This window comes from Electrona antarctica (assembly GCF_951216825.1).
Source record: "Electrona antarctica genome assembly, chromosome: 12".
Classification (NCBI taxonomy): domain Eukaryota; kingdom Metazoa; phylum Chordata; class Actinopteri; order Myctophiformes; family Myctophidae; genus Electrona; species Electrona antarctica.
Window position 1 is genome coordinate 12,119,647 of NC_136793.1, and position 19,826 is coordinate 12,139,472.

A 19,826-nucleotide genomic window follows, 5' to 3' on the forward strand; every position below is an offset into this window, starting at 1 on the left:
CCGTTTTTCATCATTTTTGAGGATTTGAAAAAAAGATGAAAATCACTCCGAGACAATGGACTATAGCCCATGGTCTCGGAGTGATTTTCGTCTGTTTTTCAAATCCTCAAAAATGATGAAAAACACTCCGAGACCATGGGCTATAGCCCATGGCCTCGGACGGCATACTATAGCATGCCGTTTTTCATCATTTTTGAGGATTTGAAAAAAAGATGAAAATCACTCCGAGACAATGGACTATAGCCCATGGTCTCGGAGTGATTTTCGTCTTTTTTTCAAATCCTCAAAAATGATGAAAAACACTCCGAGACCATGGGCTATAGCCCATGGCCTCGGACGGCATACTATAGCATGCCGTTTTTCATCATTTTTGAGGATTTGAAAAAAAGTCCTGTTGATTGAGCTGAGCAGGACCTATAAACCTTCAAGGTTTATAAGTCCTTCTCAGCTCAATCAACAGGACCAGAACACACCTGGGCTGGCTGCCAGGATCACATCCACCAATGGGGAGGCTGTCTGTGTCCTGTCATGGTTTCTCCTCTGTATTATCTGATTAACATCCACGATAACACTTAAAAGCACTAAAGACACCTTTGATGCACAGCACCATTCAAATGCTCTGTACATGATCCCAAGGCCCCATTTGAAAAGTGACACCAAGAAGAACAACTTACAACCTAATAATCACTGAGAGCTCAGTGGCACCCTTGTTAAGATGATGTCCATGTGAGCCAGAGGTTGTGACTTCAAATCCAGCTGAGTTCCTGCTACTTTCACTTTGCAGCATGTTTTGGAGAATAACATCCAGAAGAGAACTGGAAAGAGATGGAAAGCTGAGGAGATTCTCAGAGAGCATGGTGGCCTCTGTGATAAGCTGCTGTCTATTAGAACCACAGGTCGTGGGTTCAAGTTCAGCCCATGGCCTCAGACGGCATACTGTAGCATGCCATTTTTCATCATTTTTGAGGATTTGAAAAAAAGATGAAAATCACTCCGAGACAATGGACTATAGCCCATGGCCTCGGACGGCATACTATAGCATGCCGTTTTTCATCATTTTTGAGGATTTGAAAAAAAGATGAAAATCACTCCGAGACAATGGACTATAGCCCATGGTCTCGGAGTGATTTTCGTCTTTTTTTTTCAAATCCTCAAAAATGAGGAAAAACACTCCGAGACCATGGGCTATAGCCCATGGCCTCGGACGGCATACTATAGCATGCCATTTTTCATCATTTTTGAGGATTTGAAAAAAAGATGAAAATCACTCCGAGACAATGGACTATAGCCCATGGCCTCGGACGGCATACTATAGCAGGCCGTTTTTCATCATTTTTGAGGATTTGAAAAAAAGATGAAAATCACTCCGAGACAATGGACTATAGCCCATGGTCTCGGAGTGATTTTCGTCTTTTTTTCAAATCCTCAAAAATGATGAAAAACACTCCGAGACCATGGGCTATAGCCCATGGCCTCGGACGGCATACTATAGCATGCCGTTTTTCATCATTTTTGAGGATTTGAAAAAAAGATGAAAATCACTCCGAGACAATGGACTATAGCCCATGGTCTCGGAGTGATTTTCGTCTTTTTTTCAAATCCTCAAAAATGATGAAAAACACTCCGAGACCATGGGCTATAGCCCATGGCCTCGGACGGCATACTATAGCATGCCGTTTTTCATCATTTTTGAGGATTTGAAAAAAAGTCCTGTTGATTGAGCTGAGCAGGACCTATAAACCTTCAAGGTTTATAAGTCCTTCTCAGCTCAATCAACAGGACCAGAACACACCTGGGCTGGCTGCCAGGATCACATCCACGAATGGGGAGGCTGTCTGTGTCCTGTCATGGTTTCTCCTCTGTATTATCTGATTAACATCCACGATAACACTTAAAAGCACTAAAGACACCTTTGATGCACAGCACCATTCAAATGCTCTGTACATGATCCCAAGGCCCCATTTGAAAAGTGACACCAAGAAGAACAACTTACAACCTAATAATCACTGAGAGCTCAGTGGCACCCTTGTTAAGATGATGTCCATGTGAGCCAGAGGTTGTGACTTCAAATCCAGCTGAGTTCCTGCTACTTTCACTTTGCAGCATGTTTTGGAGAATAACATCCAGAAGAGAACTGGAAAGAGATGGAAAGCTGAGGAGATTCTCAGAGAGCATGGTGGCCTCTGTGATAAGCTGCTGTCTATTAGAACCACAGGTCGTGGGTTCAAGTTCAGCCCATGGCCTCAGACGGCATACTATAGCATGCCATTTTTCATCATTTTTGAGGATTTGAAAAAAAGATGAAAATCACTCCGAGACAATGGACTATAGCCCATGGTCTCGGAGTGATTTTCGTCTTTTTTTTTTCAAATCCTCAAAAATGAGGAAAAACACTCCGAGACCATGGGCTATAGCCCATGGCCTCGGACGGCATACTATAGCATGCCATTTTTCATCATTTTTGAGGATTTGAAAAAAAGATGAAAATCACTCCGAGACAATGGACTATAGCCCATGGCCTCGGACGGCATACTATAGCATGCCGTTTTTCATAATTTTTGAGGATTTGAAAAAAAGATGAAAATCACTCCGAGACAATGGACTATAGCCCATGGCCTCGGACGGCATACTATAGCATGCCATTTTTCATCATTTTTGAGGATTTGAAAAAAAGATGAAAATCACTCCGAGACAATGGGCTATAGCCCATGGCCTCGGACGGCATACTATAGCATGCCGATTTTCATCATTTTTGAGGATTTGAAAAAAAGATGAAAATCACTCCAAGACAATGGACTATAGCCCATGGTCTCGGAGTGATTTTCGTCTTTTTTTCAAATCCTCAAAAATGATGAAAAACACTCCGAGACCATGGGCTATAGCCCATGGCCTCGGACGGCATACTATAGCATGCCGTTTTTCATCATTTTTGAGGATTTGAAAAAAAGTCCTGTTGATTGAGCTGAGCAGGACCTATAAACCTTCAAGGTTTATAAGTCCTTCTCAGCTCAATCAACAGGACCAGAACACACCTGCAGGGCTGGCTGCCAGGATCACATCCACCAATGGGGAGGCTGTCTGTGTCCTGTCATGGTTTCTCCTCTGTATTATCTGATTAACATCCACGATAACACTTAAAAGCACTAAAGACACCTTTGATGCACAGCACCATTCAAATGCTCTGTACATGATCCCAAGGCCCCATTTTAAAAGTGACACCAAGAAGAACAACTTACAACCTAAAAATCACTGAGAGCTCAATGGCACCCTTGTTAAGATGATGTCCATGTGAGCCAGAGGTTGTGACTTCAAATCCAGCTGAGTTCCTGCTACTTTCACTTTGCAGCATGTTTTGGAGAATAACATCCAGAAGAGAACTGGAAAGAGATGGAAAGCGGAGGAGATTCTCAGAGAGCATGGTGGCCTCTGTGATAAGCTGCTGTCTATTAGAACCACAGGTCGTGGGTTCAAGTTCAGCCCATGGCCTCAGACGGCATACTATAGCATCCCATTTTTCATCATTTTTGAGGATTTGAAAAAAAGATGAAAATCACTCCGAGACAATGGACTATAGCCCATGGTCTCGGAGTGATTTTCGTCTTTTTTTCAAATCCTCAAAAATGATGAAAAACACTCCGAGACCATGGGCTATAGCCCATGGCCTCGGACGGCATACTATAGCATGCCGTTTTTCATCATTTTTGAGGATTTGAGAAAAAGATGAAAATCACTCCGAGACAATGGACTATAGCCCATGGTCTCGGAGTGATTTTCGTCTTTTTTTCAAATCCTCAAAAATGATGAAAAACACTCCGAGACCATGGGCTATAGCCCATGGCCTCGGACGGCATACTATAGCATGCCGTTTTTCATCATTTTTGAGGATTTGAAAAAAAGATGAAAATCACTCCGAGACAATGGACTATAGCCCATGGTCTCGGAGTGATTTTCGTCTTTTTTTCAAATCCTCAAAAATGATGAAAAACACTCCGAGACCATGGGCTATAGCCCATGGCCTCGGACGGCATACTATAGCATGCCGTTTTTCATCATTTTTGAGGATTTGAAAAAAAGATGAAAATCACTCCGAGACAATGGACTATAGCCCATGGTCTCGGAGTGATTTTCGCCTTTTTTTCAAATCCTCAAAAATGATGAAAAACACTCCGAGACCATGGGCTATAGCCCATGGCCTCGGACGGCATACTATAGCATGCCGTTTTTCATCATTTTTGAGGATTTGAGAAAAAGATGAAAATCACTCCGAGACAATGGACTATAGCCCATGGTCTCGGAGTGATTTTCGTCTTTTTTTCAAATCCTCAAAAATGATGAAAAACACTCCGAGACCATGGGCTATAGCCCATGGCCTCGGACGGCATACTATAGCATGCCGTTTTTCATCATTTTTGAGGATTTGAAAAAAAGTCCTGTTGATTGAGCTGAGCAGGACCTATAAACCTTCAAGGTTTATAAGTCCTTCTCAGCTCAATCAACAGGACCAGAACACACCTGGGCTGGCTGCCAGGATCACATCCACCAATGGGGAGGCTGTCTGTGTCCTGTCATGGTTTCTCCTCTGTATTATCTGATTAACATCCACGATAACACTTAAAAGCACTAAAGACACCTTTGATGCACAGCACCATTCAAATGCTCTGTACATGATCCCAAGGCCCCATTTGAAAAGTGACACCAAGAAGAACAACTTACAACCTAATAATCACTGAGAGCTCAGTGGCACCCTTGTTAAGATGATGTCCATGTGAGCCAGAGGTTGTGACTTCAAATCCAGCTGAGTTCCTGCTACTTTCACTTTGCAGCATGTTTTGGAGAATAACATCCAGAAGAGAACTGGAAAGAGATGGAAAGCTGAGGAGATTCTCAGAGAGCATGGTGGCCTCTGTGATAAGCTGCTGTCTATTAGAACCACAGGTCGTGGGTTCAAGTTCAGCCCATGGCCTCAGACGGCATACTGTAGCATGCCATTTTTCATCATTTTTGAGGATTTGAAAAAAAGATGAAAATCACTCCGAGACAATGGACTATAGCCCATGGCCTCGGACGGCATACTATAGCATGCCGTTTTTCAGCATTTTTGAGGATTTGAAAAAAAGATGAAAATCACTCCGAGACAATGGACTATAGCCCATGGTCTCGGAGTGATTTTCGTCTTTTTTTTTCAAATCCTCAAAAATGAGGAAAAACACTCCGAGACCATGGGCTATAGCCCATGGCCTCGGACGGCATACTATAGCATGCCATTTTTCATCATTTTTGAGGATTTGAAAAAAAGATGAAAATCACTCCGAGACAATGGACTATAGCCCATGGCCTCGGACGGCATACTATAGCAGGCCGTTTTTCATCATTTTTGAGGATTTGAAAAAAAGATGAAAATCACTCCGAGACAATGGACTATAGCCCATGGTCTCGGAGTGATTTTCGTCTTTTTTTCAAATCCTCAAAAATGATGAAAAACACTCCGAGACCATGGGCTATAGCCCATGGCCTCGGACGGCATACTATAGCATGCCGTTTTTCATCATTTTTGAGGATTTGAAAAAAAGATGAAAATCACTCCGAGACAATGGACTATAGCCCATGGTCTCGGAGTGATTTTCGTCTTTTTTTCAAATCCTCAAAAATGATGAAAAACACTCCGAGACCATGGGCTATAGCCCATGGCCTCGGACGGCATACTATAGCATGCCGTTTTTCATCATTTTTGAGGATTTGAAAAAAAGTCCTGTTGATTGAGCTGAGCAGGACCTATAAACCTTCAAGGTTTATAAGTCCTTCTCAGCTCAATCAACAGGACCAGAACACACCTGGGCTGGCTGCCAGGATCACATCCACGAATGGGGAGGCTGTCTGTGTCCTGTCATGGTTTCTCCTCTGTATTATCTGATTAACATCCACGATAACACTTAAAAGCACTAAAGACACCTTTGATGCACAGCACCATTCAAATGCTCTGTACATGATCCCAAGGCCCCATTTGAAAAGTGACACCAAGAAGAACAACTTACAACCTAATAATCACTGAGAGCTCAGTGGCACCCTTGTTAAGATCATGTCCATGTGAGCCAGAGGTTGTGACTTCAAATCCAGCTGAGTTCCTGCTACTTTCACTTTGCAGCATGTTTTGGAGAATAACATCCAGAAGAGAACTGGAAAGAGATGGAAAGCTGAGGAGATTCTCAGAGAGCATGGTGGCCTCTGTGATAAGCTGCTGTCTATTAGAACCACAGGTCGTGGGTTCAAGTTCAGCCCATGGCCTCAGACGGCATACTATAGCATGCCATTTTTCATCATTTTTGAGGATTTGAAAAAAAGATGAAAATCACTCCGAGACAATGGACTATAGCCCATAGCCTCGGACGGCATACTATAGCATGCCGTTTTTCATCATTTTTGAGGATTTGAAAAAAAGATGAAAATCACTCCGAGACAATGGACTATAGCCCATGGTCTCGGAGTGATTTTCGTCTTTTTTTCAAATCCTCAAAAATGAGGAAAAACACTCCGAGACCATGGGCTATAGCCCATGGCCTCGGACGGCATACTATAGCATGCCGTTTTTCATCATTTTTGAGGATTTGAAAAAAAGATGAAAATCACTCCGAGACAATGGACTATAGCCCATGGTCTCGGAGTGATTTTCGTCTGTTTTTCAAATCCTCAAAAATGATGAAAAACACTCCGAGACCATGGGCTATAGCCCATGGCCTCGGACGGCATACTATAGCATGCCGTTTTTCATCATTTTTGAGGATTTGAAAAAAAGATGAAAATCACTCCGAGACAATGGACTATAGCCCATGGTCTCGGAGTGATTTTCGTCTTTTTTTCAAATCCTCAAAAATGATGAAAAACACTCCGAGACCATGGGCTATAGCCCATGGCCTCGGACGGCATACTATAGCATGCCGTTTTTCATCATTTTTGAGGATTTGAAAAAAAGTCCTGTTGATTGAGCTGAGCAGGACCTATAAACCTTCAAGGTTTATAAGTCCTTCTCAGCTCAATCAACAGGACCAGAACACACCTGGGCTGGCTGCCAGGATCACATCCACCAATGGGGAGGCTGTCTGTGTCCTGTCATGGTTTCTCCTCTGTATTATCTGATTAACATCCACGATAACACTTAAAAGCACTAAAGACACCTTTGATGCACAGCACCATTCAAATGCTCTGTACATGATCCCAAGGCCCCATTTGAAAAGTGACACCAAGAAGAACAACTTACAACCTAATAATCACTGAGAGCTCAGTGGCACCCTTGTTAAGATGATGTCCATGTGAGCCAGAGGTTGTGACTTCAAATCCAGCTGAGTTCCTGCTACTTTCACTTTGCAGCATGTTTTGGAGAATAACATCCAGAAGAGAACTGGAAAGAGATGGAAAGCTGAGGAGATTCTCAGAGAGCATGGTGGCCTCTGTGATAAGCTGCTGTCTATTAGAACCACAGGTCGTGGGTTCAAGTTCAGCCCATGGCCTCAGACGGCATACTATAGCATGCCATTTTTCATCATTTTTGAGGATTTGAAAAAAAGATGAAAATCACTCCGAGACAATGGACTATAGCCCATAGCCTCGGACGGCATACTATAGCATGCCGTTTTTCATCATTTTTGAGGATTTGAAAAAAAGATGAAAATCACTCCGAGACAATGGACTATAGCCCATGGTCTCGGAGTGATTTTCGTCTTTTTTTCAAATCCTCAAAAATGAGGAAAAACACTCCGAGACCATGGGCTATAGCCCATGGCCTCGGACGGCATACTATAGCATGCCGTTTTTCATCATTTTTGAGGATTTGAAAAAAAGATGAAAATCACTCCGAGACAATGGACTATAGCCCATGGTCTCGGAGTGATTTTCGTCTGTTTTTCAAATCCTCAAAAATGATGAAAAACACTCCGAGACCATGGGCTATAGCCCATGGCCTCGGACGGCATACTATAGCATGCCGTTTTTCATCATTTTTGAGGATTTGAAAAAAAGATGAAAATCACTCCGAGACAATGGACTATAGCCCATGGTCTCGGAGTGATTTTCGTCTTTTTTTCAAATCCTCAAAAATGATGAAAAACACTCCGAGACCATGGGCTATAGCCCATGGCCTCGGACGGCATACTATAGCATGCCGTTTTTCATCATTTTTGAGGATTTGAAAAAAAGTCCTGTTGATTGAGCTGAGCAGGACCTATAAACCTTCAAGGTTTATAAGTCCTTCTCAGCTCAATCAACAGGACCAGAACACACCTGGGCTGGCTGCCAGGATCACATCCACCAATGGGGAGGCTGTCTGTGTCCTGTCATGGTTTCTCCTCTGTATTATCTGATTAACATCCACGATAACACTTAAAAGCACTAAAGACACCTTTGATGCACAGCACCATTCAAATGCTCTGTACATGATCCCAAGGCCCCATTTGAAAAGTGACACCAAGAAGAACAACTTACAACCTAATAATCACTGAGAGCTCAGTGGCACCCTTGTTAAGATGATGTCCATGTGAGCCAGAGGTTGTGACTTCAAATCCAGCTGAGTTCCTGCTACTTTCACTTTGCAGCATGTTTTGGAGAATAACATCCAGAAGAGAACTGGAAAGAGATGGAAAGCTGAGGAGATTCTCAGAGAGCATGGTGGCCTCTGTGATAAGCTGCTGTCTATTAGAACCACAGGTCGTGGGTTCAAGTTCAGCCCATGGCCTCAGACGGCATACTGTAGCATGCCATTTTTCATCATTTTTGAGGATTTGAAAAAAAGATGAAAATCACTCCGAGACAATGGACTATAGCCCATGGCCTCGGACGGCATACTATAGCATGCCGTTTTTCATCATTTTTGAGGATTTGAAAAAAAGATGAAAATCACTCCGAGACAATGGACTATAGCCCATGGTCTCGGAGTGATTTTCGTCTTTTTTTTTCAAATCCTCAAAAATGAGGAAAAACACTCCGAGACCATGGGCTATAGCCCATGGCCTCGGACGGCATACTATAGCATGCCATTTTTCATCATTTTTGAGGATTTGAAAAAAAGATGAAAATCACTCCGAGACAATGGACTATAGCCCATGGCCTCGGACGGCATACTATAGCAGGCCGTTTTTCATCATTTTTGAGGATTTGAAAAAAAGATGAAAATCACTCCGAGACAATGGACTATAGCCCATGGTCTCGGAGTGATTTTCGTCTTTTTTTCAAATCCTCAAAAATGATGAAAAACACTCCGAGACCATGGGCTATAGCCCATGGCCTCGGACGGCATACTATAGCATGCCGTTTTTCATCATTTTTGAGGATTTGAAAAAAAGATGAAAATCACTCCAAGACAATGGACTATAGCCCATGGTCTCGGAGTGATTTTCGTCTTTTTTTCAAATCCTCAAAAATGATGAAAAACACTCCGAGACCATGGGCTATAGCCCATGGCCTCGGACGGCATACTATAGCATGCCGTTTTTCATCATTTTTGAGGATTTGAAAAAAAGTCCTGTTGATTGAGCTGAGCAGGACCTATAAACCTTCAAGGTTTATAAGTCCTTCTCAGCTCAATCAACAGGACCAGAACACACCTGGGCTGGCTGCCAGGATCACATCCACGAATGGGGAGGCTGTCTGTGTCCTGTCATGGTTTCTCCTCTGTATTATCTGATTAACATCCACGATAACACTTAAAAGCACTAAAGACACCTTTGATGCACAGCACCATTCAAATGCTCTGTACATGATCCCAAGGCCCCATTTGAAAAGTGACACCAAGAAGAACAACTTACAACCTAATAATCACTGAGAGCTCAGTGGCACCCTTGTTAAGATGATGTCCATGTGAGCCAGAGGTTGTGACTTCAAATCCAGCTGAGTTCCTGCTACTTTCACTTTGCAGCATGTTTTGGAGAATAACATCCAGAAGAGAACTGGAAAGAGATGGAAAGCTGAGGAGATTCTCAGAGAGCATGGTGGCCTCTGTGATAAGCTGCTGTCTATTAGAACCACAGGTCGTGGGTTCAAGTTCAGCCCATGGCCTCAGACGGCATACTATAGCATGCCATTTTTCATCATTTTTGAGGATTTGAAAAAAAGATGAAAATCACTCCGAGACAATGGACTATAGCCCATAGCCTCGGACGGCATACTATAGCATGCCGTTTTTCATCATTTTTGAGGATTTGAAAAAAAGATGAAAATCACTCCGAGACAATGGACTATAGCCCATGGTCTCGGAGTGATTTTCGTCTTTTTTTCAAATCCTCAAAAATGAGGAAAAACACTCCGAGACCATGGGCTATAGCCCATGGCCTCGGACGGCATACTATAGCATGCCGTTTTTCATCATTTTTGAGGATTTGAAAAAAAGATGAAAATCACTCCGAGACAATGGACTATAGCCCATGGTCTCGGAGTGATTTTCGTCTGTTTTTCAAATCCTCAAAAATGATGAAAAACACTCCGAGACCATGGGCTATAGCCCATGGCCTCGGACGGCATACTATAGCATGCCGTTTTTCATCATTTTTGAGGATTTGAAAAAAAGATGAAAATCACTCCGAGACAATGGACTATAGCCCATGGTCTCGGAGTGATTTTCGTCTTTTTTTTCTTCAAATCCTCAAAAATGAGGAAAAACACTCCGAGACCATGGGCTATAGCCCATGGCCTCGGACGGCATACTATAGCATGCCATTTTTCATCATTTTTGAGGATTTGAAAAAAAGATGAAAATCACTCCGAGACAATGGACTATAGCCCATGGCCTCGGACGGCATACTATAGCATGCCGTTTTTCATAATTTTTGAGGATTTGAAAAAAAGATGAAAATCACTCCGAGACAATGGACTATAGCCCATGGCCTCGGACGGCATACTATAGCATGCCATTTTTCATCATTTTTGAGGATTTGAAAAAAAGATGAAAATCACTCCGAGACAATGGGCTATAGCCCATGGCCTCGGACGGCATACTATAGCATGCCGTTTTTCATCATTTTTGAGGATTTGAAAAAAAGATGAAAATCACTCCAAGACAATGGACTATAGCCCATGGTCTCGGAGTGATTTTCGTCTTTTTTTTAAATCCTCAAAAATGATGAAAAACACTCCGAGACCATGGGCTATAGCCCATGGCCTCGGACGGCATACTATAGCATGCCGTTTTTCATCATTTTTGAGGATTTGAAAAAAAGTCCTGTTGATTGAGCTGAGCAGGACCTATAAACCTTCAAGGTTTATAAGTCCTTCTCAGCTCAATCAACAGGACCAGAACACACCTGCAGGGCTGGCTGCCAGGATCACATCCACCAATGGGGAGGCTGTCTGTGTCCTGTCATGGTTTCTCCTCTGTATTATCTGATTAACATCCACGATAACACTTAAAAGCACTAAAGACACCTTTGATGCACAGCACCATTCAAATGCTCTGTACATGATCCCAAGGCCCCATTTTAAAAGTGACACCAAGAAGAACAACTTACAACCTAAAAATCACTGAGAGCTCAATGGCACCCTTGTTAAGATGATGTCCATGTGAGCCAGAGGTTGTGACTTCAAATCCAGCTGAGTTCCTGCTACTTTCACTTTGCAGCATGTTTTGGAGAATAACATCCAGAAGAGAACTGGAAAGAGATGGAAAGCGGAGGAGATTCTCAGAGAGCATGGTGGCCTCTGTGATAAGCTGCTGTCTATTAGAACCACAGGTCGTGGGTTCAAGTTCAGCCCATGGCCTCAGACGGCATACTATAGCATCCCATTTTTCATCATTTTTGAGGATTTGAAAAAAAGATGAAAATCACTCCGAGACAATGGACTATAGCCCATGGTCTCGGAGTGATTTTCGTCTTTTTTTCAAATCCTCAAAAATGATGAAAAACACTCCGAGACCATGGGCTATAGCCCATGGCCTCGGACGGCATACTATAGCATGCCGTTTTTCATCATTTTTGAGGATTTGAAAAAAAGATGAAAATCACTCCGAGACAATGGACTATAGCCCATGGTCTCGGAGTGATTTTCGTTTTTTTTTCAAATCCTCAAAAATGATGAAAAACACTCCGAGACCATGGGCTATAGCCCATGGCCTCGGACAGCATACTATAGCATGCCGTTTTTCATCATTTTTGAGGATTTGAAAAAAAGATGAAAATCACTCCGAGACAATGGACTATAGCCCATGGTCTCGGAGTGATTTTCGCCTTTTTTTCAAATCCTCAAAAATGATGAAAAACACTCCGAGACCATGGGCTATAGCCCATGGCCTCGGACGGCATACTATAGCATGCCGTTTTTCATCATTTTTGAGGATTTGAAAAAAAGTCCTGTTGATTGAGCTGAGCAGGACCTATAAACCTTCAAGGTTTATAAGTCCTTCTCAGCTCAATCAACAGGACCAGAACACACCTGGGCTGGCTGCCAGGATCACATCCACCAATGGGGAGGCTGTCTGTGTCCTGTCATGGTTTCTCCTCTGTATTATCTGATTAACATCCACGATAACACTTAAAAGCACTAAAGACACCTTTGATGCACAGCACCATTCAAATGCTCTGTACATGATCCCAAGGCCCCATTTGAAAAGTGACACCAAGAAGAACAACTTACAACCTAATAATCACTGAGAGCTCAGTGGCACCCTTGTTAAGATGATGTCCATGTGAGCCAGAGGTTGTGACTTCAAATCCAGCTGAGTTCCTGCTACTTTCACTTTGCAGCATGTTTTGGAGAATAACATCCAGAAGAGAACTGGAAAGAGATGGAAAGCTGAGGAGATTCTCAGAGAGCATGGTGGCCTCTGTGATAAGCTGCTGTCTATTAGAACCACAGGTCGTGGGTTCAAGTTCAGCCCATGGCCTCAGACGGCATACTGTAGCATGCCATTTTTCATCATTTTTGAGGATTTGAAAAAAAGATGAAAATCACTCCGAGACAATGGACTATAGCCCATGGCCTCGGACGGCATACTATAGCATGCCGTTTTTCATCATTTTTGAGGATTTGAAAAAAAGATGAAAATCACTCCGAGACAATGGACTATAGCCCATGGTCTCGGAGTGATTTTCGTCTTTTTTTTTCAAATCCTCAAAAATGAGGAAAAACACTCCGAGACCATGGGCTATAGCCCATGGCCTCGGACGGCATACTATAGCATGCCGTTTTTCATCATTTTTGAGGATTTGAAAAAAAGATGAAAATCACTCCGAGACAATGGACTATAGCCCATGGTCTCGGAGTGATTTTCGTTTTTTTTTTCAAATCCTCAAAAATGATGAAAAACACTCCGAGACCATGGGCTATAGCCCATGGCCTCGGACAGCATACTATAGCATGCCGTTTTTCATCATTTTTGAGGATTTGAAAAAAAGATGAAAATCACTCCGAGACAATGGACTATAGCCCATGGTCTCGGAGTGATTTTCGTCTTTTTTTCAAATCCTCAAAAATGATGAAAAACACTCCGAGACCATGGGCTATAGCCCATGGCCTCGGACGGCATACTATAGCATGCCGTTTTTCATCATTTTTGAGGATTTGAAAAAAAGATGAAAATCACTCCGAGACAATGGACTATAGCCCATGGTCTCGGAGTGATTTTCGCCTTTTTTTCAAATCCTCAAAAATGATGAAAAACACTCCGAGACCATGGGCTATAGCCCATGGCCTCGGACGGCATACTATAGCATGCCGTTTTTCATCATTTTTGAGGATTTGAGAAAAAGATGAAAATCACTCCGAGACAATGGACTATAGCCCATGGTCTCGGAGTGATTTTCGTCTTTTTTTCAAATCCTCAAAAATGATGAAAAACACTCCGAGACCATGGGCTATAGCCCATGGCCTCGGACGGCATACTATAGCATGCCGTTTTTCATCATTTTTGAGGATTTGAAAAAAAGTCCTGTTGATTGAGCTGAGCAGGACCTATAAACCTTCAAGGTTTATAAGTCCTTCTCAGCTCAATCAACAGGACCAGAACACACCTGGGCTGGCTGCCAGGATCACATCCACCAATGGGGAGGCTGTCTGTGTCCTGTCATGGTTTCTCCTCTGTATTATCTGATTAACATCCACGATAACACTTAAAAGCACTAAAGACACCTTTGATGCACAGCACCATTCAAATGCTCTGTACATGATCCCAAGGCCCCATTTGAAAAGTGACACCAAGAAGAACAACTTACAACCTAATAATCACTGAGAGCTCAGTGGCACCCTTGTTAAGATGATGTCCATGTGAGCCAGAGGTTGTGACTTCAAATCCAGCTGAGTTCCTGCTACTTTCACTTTGCAGCATGTTTTGGAGAATAACATCCAGAAGAGAACTGGAAAGAGATGGAAAGCTGAGGAGATTCTCAGAGAGCATGGTGGCCTCTGTGATAAGCTGCTGTCTATTAGAACCACAGGTCGTGGGTTCAAGTTCAGCCCATGGCCTCAGACGGCATACTGTAGCATGCCATTTTTCATCATTTTTGAGGATTTGAAAAAAAGATGAAAATCACTCCGAGACAATGGACTATAGCCCATGGCCTCGGACGGCATACTATAGCATGCCGTTTTTCATCATTTTTGAGGATTTGAAAAAAAGATGAAAATCACTCCGAGACAATGGACTATAGCCCATGGTCTCGGAGTGATTTTCGTCTGTTTTTCAAATCCTCAAAAATGATGAAAAACACTCCGAGACCATGGGCTATAGCCCATGGCCTCGGACGGCATACTATAGCATGCCGTTTTTCATCATTTTTGAGGATTTGAAAAAAAGATGAAAATCACTCCGAGACAATGGACTATAGCCCATGGTCTCGGAGTGATTTTCGTCTTTTTTTCAAATCCTCAAAAATGATGAAAAACACTCCGAGACCATGGGCTATAGCCCATGGCCTCGGACGGCATACTATAGCATGCCGTTTTTCATCATTTTTGAGGATTTGAAAAAAAGTCCTGTTGATTGAGCTGAGCAGGACCTATAAACCTTCAAGGTTTATAAGTCCTTCTGAGCTCAATCAACAGGACCAGAACACACCTGGGCTGGCTGCCAGGATCACATCCACCAATGGGGAGGCTGTCTGTGTCCTGTCATGGTTTCTCCTCTGTATTATCTGATTAACATCCACGATAACACTTAAAAGCACTAAAGACACCTTTGATGCACAGCACCATTCAAATGCTCTGTACATGATCCCAAGGCCCCATTTGAAAAGTGACACCAAGAAGAACAACTTACAACCTAATAATCACTGAGAGCTCAGTGGCACCCTTGTTAAGATGATGTCCATGTGAGCCAGAGGTTGTGACTTCAAATCCAGCTGAGTTCCTGCTACTTTCACTTTGCAGCATGTTTTGGAGAATAACATCCAGAAGAGAACTGGAAAGAGATGGAAAGCTGAGGAGATTCTCAGAGAGCATGGTGGCCTCTGTGATAAGCTGCTGTCTATTAGAACCACAGGTCGTGGGTTCAAGTTCAGCCCATGGCCTCAGACGGCATACTATAGCATGCCATTTTTCATCATTTTTGAGGATTTGAAAAAAAGATGAAAATCACTCCGAGACAATGGACTATAGCCCATGGTCTCGGAGTGATTTTTGCCTTTTTTTCAAATCCTCAAAAATGATGAAAAACACTCCGAGACCATGGGCTATAGCCCATGGCCTCGGACGGCATACTATAGCATGCCATTTTTCATCATTTTTGAGGATTTGAAAAAAAGATGAAAATCACTCCGAGACAATGGACTATAGCCCATGGCCTCGGACGGCATACTATAGCATGCCGTTTTTCATAATTTTTGAGGATTTGAAAAAAAGATGAAAATCACTCCGAGACAATGGACTATAGCCCATGGCCTCGGACGGCATACTATAGCATGCCATTTTTCATCATTTTTGAGGATTTGAAAAAAAGATGAAAATCACTCCGAGACAATGGGCTATAGCCCATGGCCTCGGACGGCATACTATAGCATGCCGTTTTTCATCATTTTTGAGGATTTGAAAAAAAGATGAAAATCACTCCAAGACAATGGACTATAGCCCATGGTCTCGGAGTGATTTTCGTCTTTTTTTCAAATCCTCAAAAATGATGAAAAACACTCCGAGACCATGGGCTATAGCCCATGGCCTCGGACGGCATACTATAGCATGCCGTTTTTCATCATTTTTGAGGATTTGAAAAAAAGTCCTGTTGATTGAGCTGAGCAGGACCTATAAACCTTCAAGGTTTATAAGTCCTTCTCAGCTCAATCAACAGGACCAGAACACACCTGCAGGGCTGGCTGCCAGGATCACATCCACCAATGGGGAGGCTGTCTGTGTCCTGTCATGGTTTCTCCTCTGTATTATCTGATTAACATCCACGATAACACTTAAAAGCACTAAAGACACCTTTGATGCACAGCACCATTCAAATGCTCTGTACATGATCCCAAGGCCCCATTTTAAAAGTGACACCAAGAAGAACAACTTACAACCTAAAAATCACTGAGAGCTCAATGGCACCCTTGTTAAGATGATGTCCATGTGAGCCAGAGGTTGTGACTTCAAATCCAGCTGAGTTCCTGCTACTTTCACTTTGCAGCATGTTTTGGAGAATAACATCCAGAAGAGAACTGGAAAGAGATGGAAAGCGGAGGAGATTCTCAGAGAGCATGGTGGCCTCTGTGATAAGCTGCTGTCTATTAGAACCACAGGTCGTGGGTTCAAGTTCAGCCCATGGCCTCAGACGGCATACTATAGCATCCCATTTTTCATCATTTTTGAGGATTTGAAAAAAAGATGAAAATCACTCCGAGACAATGGACTATAGCCCATGGTCTCGGAGTGATTTTCGTCTTTTTTTCAAATCCTCAAAAATGATGAAAAACACTCCGAGACCATGGGCTATAGCCCATGGCCTCGGACGGCATACTATAGCATGCCGTTTTTCATCATTTTTGAGGATTTGAAAAAAAGACGAAAATCACTCCGAGACCATGGGCTATAGTCCATGGTCTCGGAGTGTTTTTCGTCTTTTTTTTCAAATCCTTGTTTTTCATCATTTATAGCCCATGGTTTCAGATGGCAAGCTATAGTAGCCTGGCGCAGCCACACTAAACCCGCCCCTATTGCAGCGCAGTGGTATATTAGTATCGCAACGCGAGGCTAAAGCTATAGCATGCTGTTTTTCATAATTTTTGATTATGTGAAAAAAAGACGAAAAACACTCCGAGACCATGGACTATAGCCCATGGTCTCGGACGGCATACTATAGCATGCCGTTTTTCATAATTTTTGAGGATTTGATAAAAAGATGAAAATCACTCCGAGACCATGGACTATATATAGCCCATGGTCTCGGAGTGATTTTCATCATTTATAGCCCATGGTTTCAGACGGCAAGCTATAGCATGCCGTTTTTCATCATTTTGAGGATTTGAAAAAAAGACGAAAAACACTCCGAAACCATGGACTATAGCCCATGGTCTCGGATGGCATACTATAGCATGCCGTTTTTCATCATTTTTGAGGATTTAAAAAAAAAGACGAAAAACACTCCGAGACCATGGGCTACAGCACACCTCCTCACGTTAACCATTATCTATTCTACATGACGAGACAATACACCTCTTCGCGTTAAAGGAATAGTATTCCCAAAAAAAAAAACTCTACACACTCCATGAAGCATAATGTTAGAATGTTATGAAAGTGCTTGAACACTTTCATCCTGGTGTCCCTGTTTTGGGCATGTCTTTATTAAAGGCCAAAATGTTCAAGAAAAAAAGGAAGCAAAAAAGACAAATTAAGAAAATATCACATTTACAAGCTCACAACAACATGTTGTGAGCTTGTACATTTTTGCATGAAGCGGTCATGATACAATGAAGTATAAAACAGGGCATTCATTCATGAAAACAAAACAAAGAAATCAAATCAAATAGGCAGACAGCGATATATATTAATTTCTGTCCAATGGGCTCTATGCACACAGAATAACTCTTCCTTCCTGACTTCCTACCGGATTAAGGCTCTGTTCCATTTAGTGTACAGTGGTTCTCAAACTTCTTTTATTTCAAGGACCCCCATAACTCTGACAGTGGTACTCGGGGACGGGCGGAGCGCCTGGTTCCCCGGGCCTGTTGTGAAATCGCACTAAGTATAGAGGAGTCCCAGGGGCGGGCGGTCCTTTTGGCCGCGGGACCCCACCACTTAAGGCCCACACCCGGCCATGCACTACCAACGAACTCCGGGGAGCACTTCCAGGGGGACCCGCGCTCCGTGGGTCACCGGAACCCTTACGGGTCCATAATTTTGGTTTCATTTTTACACTCAGAGTTACACACCCGGGGCCATTTGGAACCAGTGTTGTTTTTGGCAGCAAATTTAGATTTTTGTTTTAGTCAGTCTCTTGAATAGTTTTCATTTAGTTTTAGTCACATTTTAGTCGCCTGGAATGTTTTAGTGTTAGTCTAGTTTTAGTCGACTAAATGTCATAATATTTTAGTCGACTAAATCTACAGTTGATTTAGTCGACTAAAATGTATTTTGGCGGGCCTTGATGCCGTCGTAATGACGGATTTTACACTTGCTGAAAATAGCCAATCTACAAGCTTGTAGATCTGCTATTTTCAGCATGCAACCACGTGTAAAATGACATACTGGATCTCTTGTCCACTAGTCCCTTCCTAACATTTTAGCTTAGTTTTTATCTGTTGACGAAATTATCAATACATTTAGTCTTAGTTTTAGTCATCATAGCTTAGTTTTCATTTAGTTTCCATTTAGTATTCGTCAGTGAAAAAAGGTAGTCGACAAACATTTTTCGTCTTAGTTTTAGTCGACAAAAACAACACTGTTTAGAACCCATACTCAAGGACACTTTGAGACCAACCGGTTTAGCAGAGTGTTTCTAGTGAGTGAGCCAACAATAGCAGCACCCTAACTCTTGTTTGACCAGAACATAGCCTTATAACACCTGTGAAGGAAGTAGGGAAGGGGCCCGGAAGAAGTTATTCTGTGTGCATAGAGCGTATCGGATTTGGTTTGACATGAAGCGGGGGTGGTTGTGGTTGGAGTGCGGTGTGTGTGTGTGTGTGTGTGTGCTGCTCGTATAAGCAAAACAGTCTTTCAGCCAATGGCCATGTTGACCCACCCAAATTGTCCTGTGTCTCCGGAAAATACCGTCATTTCTGTTTGCTGGCACAGCCGATAGGACGCCGATAGTCTAAAACAGCCTGACACCATGTGACACACACGTACACGTGCTTGGGAACAGCATTAACGAATCATCGCTGTCGGGCAGAAACCTCTTATCTCCATATGTTAACTTTTTTCCGTAAATCAACACCCTACTTGATCATACAAGCGCCACACGATTGCATTAAAAATAGCAGATATGCAGCACATTTTGAGCTTGTAGAAAGATCTGCTCCTTTTTGCCATTTTGAATATGAATCCTGAAAGGTTACAGTTTTGGACATGTTGAGGTTTCCACCCTACAGAGACGATATACTCCATCGTGCGGCGGTTTCGCTCGCCAAAAAGAACCGGTCTGTGGTCTACGTTGCATTGCAACGCTTTGTTAGCTTGTAGACGAGTTCTCGTTAACAAGCGAGGGGTGCTACGGAGCAGTGACGTAGTCTGTGGGGGCCGGGGAGCCAGGGCCCCCATGAGGAATTGGACCAGGGATCTCGGCCCCCATGAGGAATTGGACCTGAATATATATTCGCTTCGGTTCGTCCCGTTTGTGCCGCATCAGGTCGCGCCCGTTCGCGCAATTCTCGTCTTGCATTGACTGTGTATACACACGGGCCCGGGCCCCCTTGAGGATTATGAAAACTATTCGTCCC